This window comes from Pongo abelii, chromosome 19 (genome assembly GCF_028885655.2).
Source record: "Pongo abelii isolate AG06213 chromosome 19, NHGRI_mPonAbe1-v2.0_pri, whole genome shotgun sequence".
Taxonomy (NCBI): domain Eukaryota; kingdom Metazoa; phylum Chordata; class Mammalia; order Primates; family Hominidae; genus Pongo; species Pongo abelii.
In genome coordinates this window covers 47,886,430-47,907,443 of record NC_072004.2, presented here as the reverse complement: position 1 = coordinate 47,907,443, position 21,014 = coordinate 47,886,430, and the positions used below count along the sequence as shown (strand labels likewise).

Sequence of the window (21,014 nt, the reverse complement as noted above, 5' to 3'; positions counted from 1 at the left end):
AATTGCCCCCTCATCCAGGGGCACCTACATTATCACTTGTGACTAAGAGGCTGGTGGACAGATGACTCACTCCTCTGGCCCCTGGGTTCTTCTAAAGCAGTCTCACCACACCCCGGTCCCCGCCAGCATCACATTTTCAACAGCCCTCTCCCCTTCTGGTCTTCACCTTCCTGTTGCTCCATGTGGTCAGTAATGCTCTTTTTGTCCTTGCTGCTGGGACTCCCAGCCCTGGAGCCAAACTGGGGTTCAGAGTGGGAAGGTTAGGGTTAGGAGGTGAAGAACAGCTTCCACCACTTAAGCAGAGGCAGTCCTGGAATCTTATGATGTTCAGGAACCACTTGCTCCTGCCTCTGACTTCATATTCCAGCCATATGAGCTTACAACATCCCCACACTTGCTATGCTGGGCCTTTGTTCTCACTGCACTCTACCTGTCCTTTACAATTCATCTCAGTCATCACATCTTCCTGCAAGCCTTCCCTGACCTCCCCAATAAGCTGGGTTAAGTGGTCTGTCTCTGTACTCTCACACTACCTTCTGTTTAACCATTACATATACGTATAGATAGGTGCTTCTCCATTTATGATGGGGTCACATCCCTGGTAAACCCATCATAAGTCAAAAATATTATAAGTAAAAAATGCGTTTAATGTGGTCAGCACAGCAGATGGGCCCCGATTTAGGATGGTTTGACTTACAATTTTTTCACTTTACAATGGTGACAAAGCAACATGCAAAATCGATAGAAACCATAACCCCATCCTAAGTTGTAAGGAGTTCCCGGAGGAACTCAATGAGGCTATGTCCATATAAACCCATCCTAAAGTCAAAATATTAAGTAGAACCATAGCAATTCAAGGACTGTCTGTGTATATATTTGCTCTAGATTAAAACAATGTTCATTTAAAGGCTACACTAAAAATCTAAAAATGCTGCCTGCAGTGTTCCAGATTAGCTCAGAAACAAGGCAGGGTCTGAGCCTACAGGTGATCAAAACTGAGACACCTAGAGAGGGGCTGACCCAGTGATTTTTCCTAACAAGAACTCCTCATCCCATAAGGCACCAACACTTAAATCTTCTAGAAATGTACACCCAGAACCACAAAAGATCTCACCTCTCCTCCCACCAACCCAAAGCACCAGTCATACCCAGTATTGCTTTTCTGCCTCAGTGGCCTCTGACCTGCTGGGTGCTGCTTGAAAGCTACAAGTCCCTTCCCAGTCCCTGCACAGTGAGCTCCTGTTCACATCTTGAAGACCTCCTCCTGCATGTATATCCTCCAGGAAGCCTTCCCTGATACCTCAATACAGTGCCTTCTTCTTCTAGGACCCCAAAGAGCATTGTTCACTCTTTGATGAACCCTGATCATAGTGTATCCATTTTTATACTGTCTCGCTCTTCTAGACAGTAAGCCACTCTAGGACAGAGACCCTTGTCATGTCCAGTGCTTGGCACTGTTCTGGTATGTAGCAGTACACAATACAATGCATGTTTGAGGTCTTAATTAATGTAGAGTGAATGATGAGATTCAGGGAATTAGGCAAAGTGTTGGAAGATACAATTAAGGTCATGGGCTTTTGGCAGCATTTGTTAATGCTGCTCCCACATGAGTACTAGGAACAGGTTTTATGTCATTTTCTCCTGTTTCAACAAAATTAACTTGATGAGGTTTTCAAACAGTAGGTAGCACCACAGTCGGTTCTCTCTCGCTCCCTGATTCCAAGTCAAGATGGGAAAAAATGCATTTTTTTTTTTTTTTTTTTTGTCTGTTTGTTTGTTTTCTGCCTTTGGTATCTACCTCAGTGCTTCTCAATTTGGAATATGCCTTCAAATCACTTGAGGGTCTTGTTCAAATGCAGATTTTGATCCAGTAGGCCTGGGGTGAAGTCTGAGCCTGCAGGTCTAGCCCATGATGCCAATACTGCTGTTTCAAGGGAAACACTTCAAGTACTAAGGATTTACTCCATTTTTTTTGGTAGAAAGACTGATGTATTCTAATTAGGAGCCTCAAAACCCTAAGAGGACAGTGTAATTTAGGAGAAAGTGAGTTTGGAGTGACTTAGACCCAAGTCAGATCTGGGTCCTATTATTTTTCTATGTTATCTTACTATATTTGTTTAACTTCCTTAAGCCTTTGCTTCTTTGCCTGTACAACTGAAACTAATCTGTAATCTCATGGGCATGTGTGTGTGTATATGTGTGTGTGTTTGAATGAGGATTGCATGTCAGACTGTGTGAGATACTTCTGATTCATCACAGCCTTCTCAGTAACTAGCTGTTGGTTCCCTTGTAAATGGAGCCAGTTTCCAGATTCACTGTTGCTCTTTCTGATCAGATTTCTGTTCCTTTACAATCGGAATCCCTCTCTGGAAGAATGTTACCTTCCCTGCCCCCTGACATCAGAAAGAGCTGTGTGTCTTACCTTGGCCAATGAGATGTGGATAGAAGCATGTATATTATTTCCAAGCACAAGCCCTAAGGGCTACTGTGCCTTCTACCATCTTCCCTTTGTCCATCTCTCCAGCCAGGGTCCCAAAACAAAGATGATGGAATTTGCAAGGTAAAGACAGAACAAGTGAGAAATAGGTCTTTTTTTTTTTTTTGGAAAGCCACTAAAATTTTGGGATTGTTTGTTACTGCAACATAACTGTTTATGTTTTTATTGATCCTGACTGATAAATTCTGCTGCACATTTATTGCCTTGCTGTCTACTTTATGCAAGGTACTGAGATGGTCATTGAGATTGCACCTATGAATGTGACAGAAGTTATATCCTCAAAGCAATCACAGTTGAGTGAAGAAGCCAGAAATGAAAATTCCCAAGGATAATACTCTACTGAGTTCAGTTCATCTGAATAGGTCTATAATTGGGATGCTTCCAGAGTGCAGAAGAAAAACTGATAAATCCCTCCTAAGGAATTAAGGAAGATGTCGTGGAGGAAGGAGCATTTGAATTAGGCCTTGAAAAGTGAGCTGACTTTTAATTGTACATAATAATACATAAATAGTACATATGACACAGAAGAATAGCATATTTTTGAGTCAGAAGTCCCATATTCCAGGCTTGACTCCAGCAGTTATGATGGTGTGACCTCAAGCAAGACACATAACTTACTGTATGTCATTTTTTTCTTCTGCAAAGTAGAGCTGATGATATATCTCAGTATTCTGGGAAGGTTTAAATTTAAAAGTCTATGTATAAGTACTGCTAAAAACAAATAGCTTATACAATAGACATAGTAATGTGTAATATAATAATCCTGCCCTATAATAGGGTAGATGGTAACACCTGCTCACATTTTTGAGAGCTTGCTTTGTTCTTAATACTGTGCTTAGTAATCTATTAGTATCACGCATTTAATCCCCTCGAAAATCCTCTGAGGTAAGTATTATTGTTGTCCTTATTTTACAGAGAAAAGGATAGACTTTGAGAGGTCCAGTCATTTATTTACGTAGACAGGACAGCAGGACCTGGATGTAGGCAGTTTGACTCCAGCCTGTGCTCCCAGCCATGCACAACCTTGCCTCCCTGTTAGGAAGGAGAGAGGCCTGAAACTCTACTGTGTGCGCAGGCAGTGGAGCTGGTAAGTAGGGGGCAAGGGCAAAAATAGATGAGGCTTTGAAGGGTTTTTGAAGCTGCTCATTTGGGGACTGCAACGCTGGTTGCGATTATAAAATCTTTGAGGATGTTCTCACTGCAGTCCTGTTTCCCTGTGCTTTACACTTTGTCGGAACTCCCCAAGTAATGATAATGCTTTCTTCATTCAACACAACATTTACTGAATGCAGGCAAAGGCCCTGAGAGAAATACAAAAATGAATAAAACCCACTGTAGGCTTCAGAGTTTGATTTTATTCTTTGGGCTTCAGGGAACCATTGAAGGGTTTTGAAGAGGCAAGTCAAAGAGTGAATCTAGCTTAGGGGGTGTGGGGATGGGGTTGGGGGTATCTGACTGTTGTGGCCAATATGTTGAAGATATAAGAGCCTGCATGGAGGGAGGCCAAGTGGGAAGCTAAGGGGATAGTGTAAGGCAGATCAGGAGGGATAGAGAGGGAGAACAAAATGCTGGAGCTGCTCCAAGGACAGAATTAGGGTTATCATAATGCTGGGATGTGGGGCATGTTGTGAGGAAGACATCTTAGCGGACACTAAAGTTCAGAGTCTGAATCCATCAGGATCCAGCAGATAAAAAGAAGGAAAGGGCTACTTACAGAGGTATGAGCAGGGATCAGGGAACCGATAACTATGGAGAAGTATCCAGGAACAAGCAACAGTGGGAACTATCACTATCCCTAGGCCTGAAGGAGTAATACAGGGAAATGGTGTTCCCAGAGCCATGGAGGAGTTGTCAGCATAGAATTCAGCTCCTGCTAGTGTGAGAGCGAGGCAGAGAGGGAGCAGGTTGGGGTGGCGGAAATAAATATCCTGACCTGTCTGCCTTCCAACCTTCTAATCTCCCACCGGCCACAACCAATCTTCAGCCAAAGAGCAAGAGAGCCCAGATGGAATGGTGCAGAGGTCAGCCTCCTGACACCCAGCACCGGACAAAGAGAGGCAGGAAAATGGCCATGACCATAGGTGTGTGGTTGCAAACAAAGAATATCCACCACGGTGCCTGAGGTTCTATATAGTCTCGTGGCTACACATTGGGCTCTGGAGCCAGACTTCCTGAATTTGAATCCCAACTCTTACTTCCTAATAATGTGACCTAGGGCAAGTTACTTTACCTATCTGAGCTTTGATTTTCTCATCCGTGAAAAAAAAAAAAATCTAATTGTTGCAAGATAGTGCACAGTACATTGACTGCAATAAGTGTTAAATATGTGTGAATGTTGGTTTTTGTTGTTGTTATTCTTCTTCTTCTTTGTTTTACAGAAATAGAGGTCCATTCAAGAATTCAGGGGATGCAGGAAATGCTGGTTGAGGAGGCAGGGAGAAGGGAATGTGATCTTAAGCCTTGATTCTTGTTCTTACAGGGTCTGTGGTACTTGTGAGGAGGTGGCCAGCAGGCAACTGACATGTGCATCTGGGGCTGAGAAGAGAAGTTATGGGGCTAGAACAGATTTGGAGTTCATCTGTGTGGGGGTGTGTCTCAAGACAGGGCACTAGATGAGGCTGCTTAGGGACAGCCTGTGGAAAGGGGGAAGTCTGGAGTCTTTCTGTATCTGATGAGTCTACAGATCCATTTGCTTTGACTCAATCTTCTAATTGCCATTAAACAACTACATGATTCCCCACCTGCTTCTTCCTGAATACAAGTTCAGCTTTATGCTAATTGGTTGGATGGTGCTAGAAGCAAAATCTGCAATCTTGTGTGGAGCTAAGCCCATTGACCTACTTGGGGCTGTTTTGTATCCATTCATTCATTCATTCATTCATCAGACTTTTTTTTATTAATATTATTATTATACTTTAAGTTTTAGGGTACATGTGCACAACGTGCAGGTTTGTTACAGATGTATACATGTGCCATGTTGGTGTGCTGCACCCATTAACTCGTCATTTAGCTTTAGGTATATCTCCTAATGCTATCCCTCCTCCCTGCCCCCACCCCACAACATGTTCCCCTTCCTGTGTCCATGTGTTCTTATTGTTCAATTCCCACCTGTGAGTGAGAACATGCAGTGTTTTGTTTTTTGTCCTTGCCATAGTTTGCTGAGAATGATGGTTTCCAGCTTCATCCATGTACCTAGAAAGGACATGAACTCATCATTTTTTATGGCTGCATAGTATTCCATGGTGTATATGTGCCACATTTTCTTAATTCAGTCTATCATTGTTGGACATTTGGGTTGGTTCCAAGTCTTTGCTATTGTGAATAGTACCGCAGTAAATATATGTGTGCATGTGTCTTTATAGCAGCATGATTTATAGTCCTTTGGGTAGATACCCAGTAATGGGATGGCTGGGTCAAATGGTATTTCTAGTTCTAGATCCCTGAGGTATCGCCACGCTGACTTCCACGATGGTTGAACTAGTTTACAGTCCCACCAACAGTGTAAAAGTGTTCCTATTTCTCCACGTCCTCTCCAGCACCTGTTGTTTCCTGACTTGTTAATGATTGCCATTCTAACTGGTGTGAGATGGTATCTCATTGTGGTTTTGATTTGCATTTCTCTGATGGCCAGTGATGATGAGCATTTTTTCATGTGTCTGTTGGCTGCATAAATGTCTTCTTTTGAGAAGTGTCTGTTCATATCCTTCGCCCACTTTTTGATGGGGTTGTTTGTTTTTTATTGTAAATTTGTTTGAGTTCATTGTAGATTCTGGATATTAGCCCTTTGTCAGATGAGTAGATTGCAAAAATTTTCTCCCATTCTGTAGGTTGCCTGTTCACTCTGATGGTAGTTTCTTTTGCTGTGCAGAAGCTCTTTAGTCTAATTAGATCCCATTTGTCAGTTTCGGCTTTTATTGCCATGGCTTTTGGTGTTTTAGACATGAAGTCCTTGCCCATGCCTATGTACTGAATGGTATTGCCTAGGTTTTCTTCTAGGGTTTTTATGATTTTAGGTCTAACGTTTAAGTCTTTAATCCATCTTGAATTAATTTTTGTATAAGGTGTAAGGAAGGGATCCAGTTTCAGCTTTCTACATAAGGCTAGCCAGTTTTCCCAGCACCATTTATTAAATACAGAATCTTTCCCCCATTTCTTGTTTTTGTCAGGTTAGTCAAAGATCAGATGGTTGTAGATATGCGGCATTATTTCTGAGGGCTCTGTTCTGATTCATTGGTCTATATCTCTGTTTTGGTACCAGTACCTTGCTGTTTTGGTTACTGTAGCCTTGTAGTATAGTTTGAAGTCAGGTAGCGTGATGCCTCCAGCTTTGTTCTTTTGGCTTAGGATTGACTTGGCAAGGAGGGCTTTTTTTTGGTTCCATACGAACTTTAAAGTAGTTTTTTCCAATTCTGTGAAGAAAGTCATTGGTAGCTTGATGGGGATGGCATTGAATCTATAAATTACCTTGGGCAGTATGGCCATTTTCATGATATTGATTCTTCCTACCCATGAGCATGGAATGTTCTTCCATTTGTTTGTATCGTCTTTTATTTCCTTGAGCAGTGATTTGTAGTTCTCCTTGAAGAGGTCCTTCACATCCCTTGTAAGTTGGATTACTAAATATTTTATTCTCTTTGAAGCAATTGTGAATGGGAGTTCACTCATGATTTGGCTCTCTGTTTGTCTGTTATTGGTGTATAAGAATGCTTGTGATTTTTGCACATTGAGTTTGTATCCTGAGACTTTGCTGAAGTTGCCTATCAGCTTAAGGAGATTTTGGGCTGAGATGATGGGGTTTTCTAGATATACAATCATGTCATCTGCAAACAGGGACAATTTGACTTCCTCTTTTCCTAATTGCATACCCTTTATTTCCTTCTCCTGCCTGATTGCCCTGGCCAGGACTTCCAACACTATGTTGAATAGGAGTGGTGAGAGAGGGCATCCCTGTCTTGTGCCAGTTTTCAAAGGGAATGCTTCCAGTTTTTGCCCATTCAGTATGATATTAGCTGTGGGTTTGTCATAGATAGTTCTTATTATTTTGAGATACGTGCCATCAATACCTAATTTATTGAGAGTTTTTAGCATGAAGAGTTGTTGAATTTTGTCAAAGGCCTTTTCTGCATCTATTGAGATAATCATGTGGTTTTTGTTGTTGGTTCTGTTTATATGCTGGATTACATTTATTGATTTGCGTATGTTGAACCAGCCTTGCATCCCAGGAATGAAGCCCACTTGATCATGGTGGATAAGCTTTTTGATGTGCTGCTGGATTTGGTTTGCCAGTATTTTATTGAGGATTTTCACATCGATGTTCATCAGGGATATTGGTCTAAAATTGCCTTTTTTTGTTGTGTCTCTGCCAGGCTTTGGTATCAGGATGATGCTGGCCTCATAAAATGAGTTAGGGAGGATTCCCTCTCTTTCTATTGATTGGAATAGTTTCAGGAGGAATGGTACCAGCTCCTCCTTGTACCTCTGGTAGAATTCGGTTGTGAATCCATGTGGTCCTGGACTTTTTTTGGTTGGTAAGCTATTAATTATTCCCTCAATTTCAGAGCCTGTTATTGGTCTTTTCAGAGATTCAACTTCTTCCTAGTTTAGTCTTGGGAGGGTGTATGTGTCGAGGAATTTATCCATTTCTTCTTGATTTTGTAGTTTATTTGCATAGAGGTGTTTATAGTATTCTCTGATGGTAGTTTATATTTCTGTGGGATATGTCGTGATATCCACTTTATTATTTTTTATTGCATCTATTTGATTCTTCTCTCTTTTCTTCTTTATTAGTCTTGCTAGTGGTCTATCAATTTTGTTGATCTTTTCAAAAAAAACCAGCTCCTGGATTCACTGATTTTTTGAAGGGTTTTTTGTGTCTCTATTTCCTTCAGTTCTGCTCTGATCTTAGTTATTTCTTGCCTTCTGCTACTTTTTTAATGTGTTTGCTCTTGCTTCTCTAGTTATTTTATTTGTGATGTTAGGATGTCAATTTTAGGTCGTTCCTGTTTTCTCTTATGGCCATTTAGTGCTATAAATTTCCCTCTACACACTGCTTTGAATGTGTCCCAGAGATTCTGGTATGTTGTATCTTTGTTCTCATTGGTTTCAAAGAACATCTTTATTTCTGCCTTCATTTCGTTATGTACCCAGTAGTCATTCAGGAGCAGGTTGTTCAGTTTCCATGTAGTTGAGCGGTTTTGAGTGAGTTTCTTAATCTTGAGTTCTAGTTTGATTGTACTGTGGTCTGAGAGACAGTTTGTTATAATTTCTGTTCTTTTACATTTGCTGAGGAGTGCTTTACTTCCAACTATGTAGTCAATTTTGGAATAGGTGTGGTGTGGTGCTGGAAAGAATGTATATTCTATTGATTTCAGGTGGAGAGTTCTGTAGATGTCTATTAGGTCTGCTTGGTGCAGAGCTGAGTTCAATTCCTGGATATCCTTGTTAACTTTCTGTCTCGTTGATCTGTCTAATGTTGACAGTGGGGTGTTACAGTCTCCCATTATTATTGTGTGGGAGTCTAAGTCTCTTTGTAGATCTCTAAGGACTTGCTTTATGAATCTGGGTGCTCCTGTATTGGGTGCGTATATATTTAGGATAGTTAGCTCTTCTTGTTGAGTTGATCCCTTTACCATTATGTAATGGCCTTCTTTGTCTCTTTTGATCTTTGTTGATTTAAAGTCTGTTTCATCAGAGACTAGGATTGCAACACCTGCCTTTTTTTGTTTTCCATTTGTTTGGAAGATCTTCCTCCATCCCTTTATTTTGAGCCTATGTGTGTCTCTGCATGTGAGATGGGTCTCCTGAATTCAGTACACTGATGGGTCTTGACTCTTTATCCAATTTGCCAGTCTGTGTCTTTTAATTGGAGGATTTAGCCCATTTATATTTAAGGTTAATATTGTTATGTGTGAATTTGATCCTGTCATCATGATGTTAACTGGTTATTTTGCTCATTAGTTGATGCAGTTTCTTCCTAGCCTTGATGGTCTTTACAATTTGGCATGTTTTTGCAGTGGCTGGTACCGGTTGTTCCTTTCCATGTTTAGTGCTTCCTTCAGGAGCTCTTGTAGGGTAGGCCTGGTGGTGACAAAATCTCTCAGCATTTGCTTGTCTGTAAAGTATTTTATTTCTCCTTCACTTATGAAGCTTAGTTTGGCTGGATATGAAATTCTGGGTTGAAAATTCTTTTCTTTAAGAATGTTGAATATTGGTCCCCACTCTCTTCTGGCTTGTAGAGTTTCTGCTGAGAGATCAGCTGTTAGTCTGATGGGCTTCCCCTTGTGGGTAACCTGACCTTTCTCTCTCACTGCCCTTAACATTTTTCCTTCATTTCAACTTTGGTGAATCTGACAATTATGTGTCTTGGAGTTGCTCTTCTCGAGGAGTATCTTTGTGGCATTCTCTGTATTTCCTGAATTTGAATGTTGGCCTGCCTTGCTAGATTGGGGAAGTTCTCCTGGATAATATACTGCAGAGTGTTTTCCAACTTGGTTCCATTCTCCCCATCACTTTCAGGTACACCAGTCAGACGTAGATTTGGTCTTTTCACATAGTCCCATATTTCTTGGAGGCTTGTTCATTTCTTTTTATTCTTTTTTCTCTAAACTTCTCTTCTCGCTTCATTTCGTTCATTTGATCTTCCATCACTGATACCCTTTCTTCCAGTTGATTGAATCAGCTACTGATGCTTGTCCATTCGTCACGTAGTTCTCATGCCATGGTTTTCAGCTCCATCAGGTCTTTTAAGGACTTTTCTGCATTGGTTATTCTAGTTAGCCGTTCGTCTAATTTTTTTTCGAGGTTTTTAACTTCTTTGCCGTGGGTTCGAACTTCCTCCTTTAGCTCGGAGTAGTTTGATCATCTGAAGGCTTCTTCTCTCAACTCGTCAAAGTTATTCTCCATCCAGCTTTGTTCCATTGCTGGTGAGGAGCTGCATTCCTTTGGAGGAGGAGAGGCGCTCTGATTTTTAGAATTTTCAGTTTTTCTACTCTGTTTTTTCCCCATCTTTGTGGTTTTATCCACCTTTGGTCTTTGATGATGGTGACATACAGATGGGGTTTTGGTGTGGATGTCCTTTCTGTTTGTTAGGTTTCCTTCTAACAGTCAGGACCCTCAGCTGCAGGTCTGTTGGAGTTTGCTGGAGGTCCACTCCAGACCCTGTTTGCCTGGGTATCAGCAGTGGAGGCTGCAGAACAGCGGATATTGGTGAACAGCAAATGTTGCTGCCTGATTGTTCCTCTGAAAGTTTTGTCTCAGAGGAGTACCCAGCCATATGAGGTGTCAGTCTGCCCCTACTGGAGGGTGCCTCCCAGTTAGGCTACTTGGGGGTCAGGAACCCACTTGAGGAGGCAGTCTGTCTGTTCTCAGATCTCCAGCTGTGTGCTGGGGGAACCACTACTCTCTTCAAAGCTGTCAGACCGGGACACTTAAGTCTGCAGAGGTTTCTTCTGCCTTTTGTTTGGCTATGCCCTGCCTCCAGAGGTGGAGTCTACAGAGAGGCAGGCAGGCCTCCTTGAGCTGCGGTGGGCTCCACCCAGTTCAAGCTTCCCAGCTGCTTTGTTTACCTACTCAAGCCTTGGCAATGGCGGGTTCCCCTCCCCCAGCCTCACCAGTTTGATCTCAGACTGCTGTGCTATCAATGAGTGAGGATCCGTGGGCGTAGGACCCTCCAAGCCAGGCACAGGTTATAATCTCCTGGTGTGCCATTTGCTAAGACCATTGGAAAAGCACAGTATTAGGGTGGGAGTGACCCGATTTTCCAGGTGCTGTCTGTCACCCTGTTCTTTGACTAGGAAAGGGAATTCCCTGACCCCTTGCACTTCCCAGGCGAGGTGATGCCTCACCCTGCTTTGGCTCATGCTCGGTGCGCTGCACCCACTGTCCGACACTCCCCAATGAGATGAACCCAGTACCTCAGTTGGAAATGCAGAAATCACCCGTCTTCTGCGTCGCTCACGCTGGGAGCTGTAGACTGGAGCTGTTCCTATTTGGCCATCTTGGCTCCACCACCTCATCAGACTTTTATTCAGCACATGCAGCATATCATACTGGGGAGAAAAAAGAGAAAATAATTAAGAAATGGCCTTGACCTCACTAATAGCTTTCTATTATCTATTGTAATTGTTTAGACACTTTGGTGTTTGCTGTGGCAAAGCACACATTCCTGGACTTTTGTGAGCTTAGAAATAACAGACAGTTCTGCTCCCAGGCTCAGGAAAGCAAAAGTAACCTGAATGCATGCCAAACTCAGATTCCATCTGTAATGCATGTGTTCCTGGGTGACAGGAACGTTTCGAGGGAAGCTGAAGTTCTCAGCTGGATGCATGGAGAATCAGTTCTGCAGAAGCCCGTGGATATCATCTGTCCTTTAGATACCACAGTCCACCAGTGAGGCTGGACTGGACTTGCTCTACTTCCTTTCCATCCAACTGAGCATGAGAAGCAGACTTGGTTCAAATTCTAAGTTAGATGACTGCTGGACTCTGAGCTCTGTGTGGGTGAGGGAGGCTTCTTAACTTTTATGTGATTCATTTTCCTCATTTATAAAATGAGGATAGTAATTATGCTTCTCACAGAGTTGTTGGACAGATTAAATGGAGATAGTACAATCAAGTGGTTGTCCCTGGTAAATGGTTAGTAGAAAAGGAGCTCAAAAATGTAAATTACTCAAGTTTGTTTTGTTAGAGTTGTTTTTAAAACATTTGCTCAATCGTAGATATTGTGGTTTCAAAGGGATCTTTGAAGTCTTGTTTCATAACCACATCATGCACCAAGTGACCAGGTATCCTAGGCACCCACAGTAACAAGGTCTGGAGAGTCTTCCAAGGTGGGCAATTCCATGTGGGTGACACTAAGACTCCTCTTCTCTTTGCACAACTTCTCAAGGAGTGAAATGAGTTAACATTTCCTATTTCATTTCATTCTCACTATGTCCCTATGGTGTTAGAGAAGGCCATAACCGTAGTCCCGTTTTACAGATGAAAATGCAGAGGTACAAAGAAACAAAGATAACAGAGCCAGCAAGTGCCAGCGCAGGACCTTGAACCAAAGTCCTTTGAATCTTGATCCCAAGTACTTTGAATAACATGCTCCTCTACTCGTTTAGGCCCATTTTTTTTTTTTTTATTTTAAATGTGTTTGATATGAAGTTGTTTTCTTTTAAAATATCACAATTGAGAATCTTTTTCTAATTGAAACATTTTTCTCCTTTTTTGTGATAATAAAATTTCACTGCTCTTTACTGGAATTCAGAGACCTCCATTGAGTGGTATTATAAAAGCTGGGATTATACCACTCACTCTTAGGTCCTTTGCCCTTTCAAGGAGATTATTCTTTAAAAAAAAAAAAAATCCATCCAGTTAAGCATTTTCCTGTGGGTCATGCACTTTGGCTTGAGTGAAATGAGACAGCCAAGAGGTTTTATTCTGCCATATTCATTAAGCATCTTCTTAGTGCACAGATAGAAGTTGGGGAGGGTAGTTCAGGAAAAGGATTTAAGGAGAGGAGCAAGAAAATGACTAGCCCAGAAGTTCAGAGGTGAACTTGGCTCCCCAAAGTCTCTGAAATGGGGCTTTGGGGACTGAGTGGCTGTTAATTAAAGAAGACACAAAATCCCATAGATGACCGAGGATTCTGCTGGGAGGGGCAGTGGCCTAAAAACCTTCTGTTTTCATTTTCAGCTGTCTCTCTCTTTTGAGAGTTCTCTCACTTTGAGCCACTTTTGCCAAAGCAACTGCATAGTTTATAATGTGTTGTTATAAAAAGCACTTGCAGCAGGAGGATGCTGGGATGGCGATCTGGGTGAAATTGGCCAGCAATATTCTGGAAAACTCTGCTCATCCATCGGGGGACTTCTATTTTTAATAATAATAATGACCATGAGTCCAATTGTGTGTGAGTCTCAGTTTCCTATTCTATTTCCATTTATTCAGCAAATATTAACTGAGCATGTACTATGGACTGGTACTGTTAAGTGATTGAGTCCACTTTTTTCCACTCCATGGGAAATCATCAACTCCCCACAGCACTGACATTCCAATCCCTGCATTATTCCTGCATTCCTGGACTCCCTTTGGCTCTCCAGGTGAATAGGTCCAGTAGATATTGGCCCAAATGCATGATCCCTGCCCTCTTGGAGCTTAAAAACTAGCTGCCTTGGAGCTTTGTCACTGGAGCTTGTCATTGGACAAGATGGGGGAAGGCAGTTAATTTTATCAGGACAGGAATACTGCTGGGAAGGAGGGGCAAGACTGGTCATAGCTGTGGTCCCCGGTAATCAGCCAGCCACACGGTTAGAAAAAGATACTCAAAAAGCATGTGGTGATCAGCAACAGGAGACCCCACCAGAGGTAACTTCAGGCAGTGGAACAAGGTGTTGAAGAACTGTGGAATAGGAACTGTTGAGAAGCACTGACCAGCAGAGATTAGCATGAGGCCAGCAAAGGAGGGTGGGAATGCCAGTGGGACAGTAATAGAAAGAGGAAGTCAAGACGCTTGGGGTATGAAGAAAGGGGTTACCATCTAGCAGCTCAGTTGCAGGGGAACAAAGTTGCATCTCTCTGATCTGGGGGCAAGGCCCAGTTCCAGACGAGGTTAAGCCATTGTCAGAACTGGGGCTCGAGGTCAAGAGGACACGGTGGGAAGAATGGTTGGCTTCAGACTAAGGTTGCTTGGTTTAGCAAATGAAAATACAGAACACCCAGTTAAATTTGAATTTCAGATAAATAACAAATAATTGTTAATGTAAGTATACCCCATTCAATATTTGGGTCATACTTATACTAAAAATATTTATTGTTTATCTAGAATTCAAATTTAGTTGATGTCCTGTATTTTATCAGGCAGCCCTAGTTGAAGCAGAGGTCTAAAGTCCTTTCATCCCTTCTGCTCATATGGTCAGCTCCAAAAAGGGTAAAATAGACATTCTAAGGAGTTCTTGGAGCCAAGGGCGTCCAGCCAGCTGTGACAGAGGCAACATTCTCTCTTTTCACCAGGGCATCGCTAGATGGTCACTTCTACCGAATCCTAGGATAAAGGGTGAAGTTGAGTAGTGCAATTTGATTAATATTAGAACCTAGGAGAGGCCAAGCCCGAAGACGTGGGGCTAAAACCCAGGCTCCAGGCCATTAGCTCAAAGTCTTCTGAGATGAGAAAGACTAAAAGCAGAATTCAGCCTGAAACAACTGGTCCCAAGCGGGAAGTCCCAGCTGCCTGGCTATGACATAGGTTTCAACCCCTTCCTCCTAAGTGCCAGAGGTAAGACCAGTGGAAGGGAGTTGGGGCCATAGACTACTCTCTCACAAAGAGGGGAGCTTGAGGCATCTGCTTCTAGGCACCAAAACGGTCAGGCATGATTCTCATTCTCTCTGGAGGTATTACTAGTACCTAGGGGTGGGATTTAACTATGCACAAGGTTAGACAGGCGTGGGCTTGAATCCTAGCTCTGCCTGAGTTTTGAAAGTTTGCATTGGGTGCTTTTGTACATGGTATTACCCATTTTAATCTTAACAACAATTCTTTATAAGACTGAAATCTATATTATTACCCAATTTTTACAGATAAGGATTTTGAGGCTCAGAGAGGTAAAGAAACCTATACAAGGTCACACAGTAGTAAGTGATGGCCTCAAGAATGATCCCAAGTCCTTCTGACTTTTTCTCTACACCACGATGCCTGTCAAGGACGTAGTGAGAGGAATCCCCACCACAAAGCAGAAGGCCTTGGCCTTTGTCCTGACTCAATACTCAGCAGGAGCCAGATCACTCTATCTTAAGTAGGCTTTCCTCCAGTCAATCACACCATTCCCATTCTAGTTCCTGCTAAGCCCTTATCACTGTCTGAAATCAGTTTGTGTGCTCATGGCTTATGTGTAATTTGTTTGTCTCCCCATCATACTGTTCTGTTACTGGGAAGGGGGAGAATCCTTATCTTTGTCGTCTTGGGAGAAAGATTTTGACCAAGAGACAGTTTAGCCAAAAAAAGAATGTACTGAAGGAAAATGGAAAGCAAAGAGTTTATTTAGAGAGACAGTACACTCTGAAAGATGAGGCAGAGTGGGCTGCTGAAGGAGAATGGGCCGGCAACAGCCCAAGAGTTCTGCGTTGGGTTTTTATGATGTCAGATTTTTTCTTGAAGTTCTTTTCTCTGTCTTAAGTCTCTGCCTTTTCCTTGGTCTAGTTTTCCTGCTTCTGCCTTCAGTCCCCACCTTTCCCCTTGCCTAGTTCCCACCCCAGGCTTGTGGAACCTTCCTTTACTATTTGCTGGTGCCCATGCGTGGGCCAGGTATTGGTTACCAATGCTGCCTTATGGCTGCATTGCTCATTACCGCCACCCAGGAAGGTTGTATAGTGGTCAAATCCATACTTAATGTGCCTCTGTATCTCTAAGGAATTTCTCCTTTGCCCTCATCTCCTCCTTATCAGCATGTAGCTAGCGACAATCTGACAGGTGAACTGCTGGGTGAGCAATTACTGGGCGTCTTAAGGGGTGTTCCTTCCTACATAGGTATTTCCCCTCCTCTCTGCTCATACCTAGCTTGCAAGTTTCAGGTGATCTCTGGGGTGTGAGATTTTCCAGACCTCCCTTTTCTCAAGGGCTGCCCCTGCTGCTCAGGTCTAGCTATTAATATCTGCCGACTCTAACAGTTCCATGAGAATAGGTGTCTGAGCTCTCTTGTCGAGCTCTGTATCACTAGAATCTGAAGGAATACCTGGTTCATAACAGTACTCAGAAACCACATATGGGTTGAATGACTGAATGATTGAGCCCATCCATCTATCCATCTTGGTGTCTCCATCTCTTTGCACATCTTCCTGCCTGACCCCTCAGACTGACACTTGGTTCAGGCTGTGTGTAGGGTCTTGGCTTCCCTCTATCTTGGGCTTCTGTGGCTCTATGTTCTGTGACTTAAGGTCTGTCATCCCCACTCCTTGCTTCAGGCTCAGCTCCAAGATTCTCAGGCTGGGCTTAAACGGGGAGCTCGAACACAGGAAGCAACAGACGACTATTTACACCCCCTCTCTGCTGAGGGGAGGGAAGTCCTAATGCCCTCCTGGCTATCTGGCTGGTCCAGGCGAGTTACTTGCAAGGGAGCTGGGATGGTGACTCTAGGGTAGGGTGGCTGAGGGGCCTGAGCCTGCAAGTGGGAGGAGAGAGGGATCTCAAGAATAGCATGGCTCATCAAGAACATGAGCCCCCTCCTTATTTTTCTGAGGTCCAAGCTCTCTCTCTCTCCCTCTGCAGAGTGTGACTCAGCCCAAAACCTCACCCTACCCAGAGGTGTGTACAGCTGACAGACTAATTACCCCCTTTGCCATGACTCAGTGCCCAGTGCTGCCTGTCTGCCGCCAGCTCATCATCCAGAGACTGTTTACCATCACCTCCAGCCATACATAATTCATCAGCCTCCCTCTTTCCGGTAGCTGTCATCCCTCCTCCTCCCATAATTCAGGTGGCAAAGTCCCCTTCTGAGGACTCTGAGGACACAAAAGTCCCCTCCTTACTAAGGTGGCTGCCCTGAGAGAAGACACCTTTAGACTAGAATGGAGAGGGTGGGAGGGTCCTCTCTCCAGATCCTGAGCAAGACAAGGGTATACGCTTGGAGAAAAGCATCACACACACCCCTCCTTCCTTCCTAGCCGCTCCCTGCCCACCAGGATCTTCTCCACTCATTGTCCATGCTGGAAACTGGGAAAGTCAGAAAGTGAAGATGAGCAGGGAGAAGGAGGTGGGGTTGACACTGTGGAGAGAAGCTGGAGGGTGTGGCAGTGCCTCTGCTGCCTTGCCACAGGTAGTTAGCTTTATGTGTGTTATTTCTTCAAGTGCTGCCCAAAATACTTTCCATTTGTAGAGGGCTTTTAATGACTTCAAGGTGTTAACTTGCTGCAGTCTGATTCTCCCTCCACCCTGTGACATCCACCCTCTCTGAGTGCCCCAGCCTCATCCAGCTTCTGAACTCCTCCATCCTCCTAGGGCACAGGAGCTAGAAGGAATCTGGCATCTATCTGGGAGAGCCTATAGCTGGATGCTCAGTGCCCATGCAGGAGGAAGGGAGGGGAGGAGGGGACAGTCACTCTGTGCTTGATCATGGCATCTCACATCTTGCACAAAAGGAAAACCCACTCTGACTTGGCTGAAGCCAAGATGCCCAGCTTCATGCCAGCATCTCAGGGGGTGGGGTGGGCACAAGCAAAGCGCATTCAGGACAGTTTGCAAGGCAAAGGTCTTATCTCTCTAGCTCCTGCCTTCCTACTGAAGCAGCCACGAGAGTTTATTATGTTTAGCACTTATATTAAGCCTACATATGTCAGGCATTGTTCTAAAAGTTTTCCCAATATTAATTAATTTAACCCTTGTAACCATCTAACAAGGTAAGTATTATTATTGCAATTGCACAGTTGGAGAAGATCTGTTCTAAGAGTTGTTGACACTTAGACCTTTCAGGTGAACCTCAAATATATGAGAATTGATTAATTAATAGCTCCCTTTCCCTATTTCTAAGAGGCTCTGGCCTGAGATTTTTCTCCCCACACCCACCCACTCATCGCAACAAGTAGATTCCGAAAATTGCACTTTCCTCTGCTCAGCTGCTTAAGCTGGAAAACTGGGGTGGCACCCTGAATTCTTCCTCCCACACCCTCACCAAATTCAACTCACCACCATGACCTTTTGTCCTACCCTCTAAATGCCTGTCAGCTGAGAGAGGAATGGACCGAGTCAAGCAAAGCCTTGTGGGCTGTGATAAGGAATTCTAGTTTTTTAATTTATTATCATTATTATTATTTTTGTCTAAGCACTTTACCAAAGGATCTCTGGCTGCTTCTTGCTGGTCTTTCTGTTTTCATTCTTTCTCTCTCCCAAACCCATTCTCCAAACAGCAGCCACAGAGAGCCTTTGATGAAGTGCTTAGACAAAAAAAAAAAAAAATAGAATTTCTTATCACAGCCCACAAGGCTTTGCTTGACTTGGTCCATTCCTCTCTCGGCTGAATTTTTTATCTGAAGCATCTATTACGGTTTCTAATGTGGTATCAATTAGATATGATTCTGTGTTTGGCGACTGTCTTTATCACTAGACTATGCTCCATCAGAGCAGGAGATGCGTTTCATTTTTTCTGCTATGCTCCCTGTGTCTAGTACTATACCTGACATCCTGTAAATCAGGGGTTGGCAAACTACAGCTGTTGGGCCAAATACAGCCTGCCATCTGGTGTTTTGTTTGTTTTTCAGTGTAACACTTTTATTGAGATATAATTCACATTACATATAATTCACTCATTTAAAGTGCACAGTGCAATGGCTTTTAGTATAAACACAGAGTTGTGCAACTATTATCACAATCAATTTTAGGATATTTTTATTATCCCAAAAAAGGAATTTATTAGCAGTCACTCTTCAGTTTTCTCTCACCTCTCACTCTTATCCCTAGGCAACCATTAATTTCCATTTGGCCTCTACAGATTTGCCTAATCCCAATATTTTATATAAACGGAATCATGACATGTGTGGTCTTTTCTAACTTTGTTCTTTTACTTAGCTAATGTTTTAGAAGTGCATCCATGTTGTAGTATGTATCTATACTTCATTCTTTTTTATGAACAAATAATATTCCACTATGTAGGTATACCACATTTAATTTATTCATTCATCAGCTGATGGGCTTTTAGATTGTTTCTACTTTTTGACTATTATAAATAATGGTACTATGAACATTCAGGTACAAGTTTTATGTAGTGATGTGTTTTTATTTCTCTTGAGTATATACCTAAAAGCGGACTTGCTGGGTCAGGTTTGAGGAACTGCCAGGTTGATTTTCTAAACACTTGTGCCATTTTACCTTCCCACCAGCAGTGTATGAGGGTTCCAGTTTCCCCACATCTTTGCCAACAATTAATATACTTTGTCTTTTTTTAATTATAGCTATTCTAGAGGGTGTGAAATGGCATTTTCATTGTGGGTTTCAATGTGCATTTTACTGATAGCTAATGATAGTGAGCGTCACTTCATGTGCTTATTCGCCATTTGTATATCTTCCTTGGAGGATTATCTATTCATATCCTTTGTTTTGCTTTGTTTTGTTTTCTCTTTTGAGACAGAGTCTCACTCTGTCGCCCAGGGTGGAATGCAGTGGTGAGATAACAGCTCACTGCAGCTTTGAACTCCTGGGCTCAAGTGATCCTCCGACCTCAGCCTCCCAATTAGCTGGGACTACAGGCAGGCACCATTATGCCAGGCTAAATTTTTTAATTTTTAGTGGGGACAAGTTCTTACTATGTTTCCCCGGCTGGTCTTAAACTCCTGGCCTCAAGTGATCCTCCCATCTTGGCCTCCCAAAGTGGTGGGATTACAGGTATGAGCCACCATGGCTGGCCCCTTTGTACGTTTTTATTTATTTATTTTTATTGTTGATCTGTAAGAGTTCCTTATATATTTGGGATACAAGTACTTGATTAGGTACATGATTTACAAAAGATTTCTCCCATTCTGTGGGTTGTCTTTTCTCTTTCTTGATGGTGCCCTTTGGGCACAAAAGTTTTAATTTTAATGAAGTCCAATCTATTTTTTCTTTTGTTCCTTGTACTTGTAGTGCCATATCTAAGAAACCATTCTCTAACCCAAAGGCTCAGAGATTTATGTCTGTATTTTTTCTAATAGTTTTATATTTTTAGCTCTTACATTTTAAATCTATGATCCATTTTGAATTAAAACTTTTGCAAATGGTGTGAGGTAGGGGTCTGACTTCATTCTTGTGCTTATGGGTATCTAGTTGTTTCATGTCATTTATTTTTGTAAATAAAGTTTTATTGGAACACAGTCATACCCATTGTTTTACATACTATCTATAGCTGTTTTCATCCCACAGTGGCAGAGTTGAATAGTTACTACAGAGATTGTATAACTTGTAAGTCTGAAATATTTAGTATCTCTTCCTTCACACACACACACACACATACACACACAAATACATTTGTTGACCCTGCCATAAATAGCTTTTGGGCACATAAATAAATTATAACTGAGATTTGATTAGTATATACATTTATGACTTCTAATGCTCAGAGAGAAAAAAAAAATGTTCCTAGCTCTTGCTAAGATCAAATGGCTTCAATGACTTACTGCAGAAAAACCTTCTCACACAGAAATTATGAACCAGGAGATGTGAATTCAAGTCTGAATTTTGCCACTTGCATGAATCATCTTGAGAAGAAGCCATTGACATCACGGTCCCTAAACCCTGCTTAGCTTTCAGAGGGTGACAGCAGTGATGTATCTCTGGTGTGACTGGGGCATTCACATTTCTTTTTGCACTTTCCTGTCTGCCTTGATAAGGTAAAGATATAGATATGATCCCAGAAAAAGAACCCCTGTGTCTTCTGCCTGTGACAGCAGAAGCCCTCAAGCAGTTGTCAGAGCAGCTGAAACCAGGCCTCTCCATGCAGCTCCAAAACACTACTGCACTTACCCAAGGAGAGAAATCTCCCCAGCAGAACCTCAGCCCCCTGATGGAGACAGGCAGCCTT

At 42.6% G+C, this 21,014-nt stretch overlaps 1 protein-coding gene across 1 annotated transcript in view; it reads left to right on the top strand.

Moving 5' to 3' along the window:
• LOC129051079 (acid-sensing ion channel 2) overlaps nt 1-21,014 on the top strand; it is a 388,338-nt gene that overhangs the window by 317,738 nt on the left and 49,586 nt on the right. The gene's annotated exons all lie outside the window — the stretch shown is intronic.